The following is a 1,551-nucleotide window of genomic DNA, read 5'->3' as shown; positions in this document are numbered from 1 at the left end:
AGGGACTGAGTGGCTAACTCCTGCTTCTGGTCCTTCTGTCCTATATGGATGAGACCATTCAGCCCCTTCAGAATTTTGTACTAGTCCATTTAGATCATGCCTACTCTGAATTGGTGAGGCAACACCAACTCTTCTGGGCATCAGGAAGTTACAGTGCAAGGATTTCTCAAATGGATGCCTTTAAAATCCTGATGAGCATGAGTTTAAATTGCGCCAGTGCAGTTTGAGAATTTTAATTCTTGATAAGAAAGGTGGATTCAGTAAAAGAGAGTGCAATGCTGTTGGGTTGTTGTAAAAACCTATCTGGTTCACTAAAATCTTAGAGGAAAGGGGATCTTCTGTCTTTACTTGGCTTTTGTGACTCCAAGACCACAACAACATGGTTGCTGTCATCGAAAGACTTGGACCAGACATTCAGTTGTGTAAAACCATTGCAGGAAGTGGTATAAAACCATCCTGACAAAGCGGCATTGAGATCAGCATCAGAAAAGACACATTCTGTAAGTCTCATGACGTATGAGGACTGGTGCTACTTTTAAATAAAACGAGATGTGTTAATGGGATGTGTGTGGATCTTTCTCAAGCTAACCTGGCAAAATCCTGACACTGTCCTCTTAATTGTAGACCTGTTGAGTGTCGGGCCAGGGATATGGTGGATATTGATTGGTACATGCCGACCCTCCTTTATATTGGAGCAATCTGAGAGAGGGGTTGGGGTCTCTTCTGGTGCAGTGATAGTGTCCTTGATTCTGGACCAGGAGGCATTGGTTCGAATCCCACCACCTCCAGGAATGTGTAATAAACCAGATAGTGTTTTTTTTTTAAAATCTCCTGAAAAAGGGGTTGTTAGCTGCTAAATCAGTAATTCCGCAAAGACATTGAGATAAGTACATGAATAGGAAAGTTTTTTGAAGGAATATGGGCCAGGAGCTGGTAGGTGAGACTGGATTATTTGAGATTATGTTTGGCATAGATTTAGATTCCCTACAATGTGGAAACGGGCCATTCGACCCAACAAGTCCACACCGACCCTCCGAAGAGTAACCCACCCAGACCCATTCCCCTACCCTGTATTTACCTCAGACTAATGCACCTAATACTATGGGCAATTTAGCATGGCCAGTTCACCTGACCTGCACATGTTGGACTGTGGGAGGAAACCGGAGCACCCGGAGGAAACCCACTCAGACACAGGGAGAATGTGCAAACTCCACACAGTTGCCCGAGGCAGGAATCGAACCCGGGTCCCTGGTGCTGTGAGGCAGCTGTGCTAACCACTGTGCCACCCATGGACTGGTTAGACAGAAATTTCGGTTTCCGTGCTGTGTGACCCTGAGTCTCTAAGAAGCAGAGAGGGTGGCAAAGGCATGTAATGTCCTCTGGGTGGGAGAGATTGATTTCCACCGTCCAGAGTGATTCGTTAACATCGCTACTGACTGATCTGGCTAAGTCCTGAAAGTTATAAGAGGGCGTGTAACAGCTGGTGAGAGTTAATAAGTGGGGGAGAAAAACCTCCTTGAACTCATTCTTTCCAGTCTCCCTGTCGCAGAT

This window comes from Chiloscyllium plagiosum, chromosome 14 (genome assembly GCF_004010195.1).
Source record: "Chiloscyllium plagiosum isolate BGI_BamShark_2017 chromosome 14, ASM401019v2, whole genome shotgun sequence".
In the NCBI taxonomy this organism is placed as follows: Eukaryota; Metazoa; Chordata; class Chondrichthyes; order Orectolobiformes; family Hemiscylliidae; genus Chiloscyllium; species Chiloscyllium plagiosum.
The sequence above is the reverse complement of the archived record's forward strand: the minus strand, read 5'-3'. Positions refer to the sequence as shown.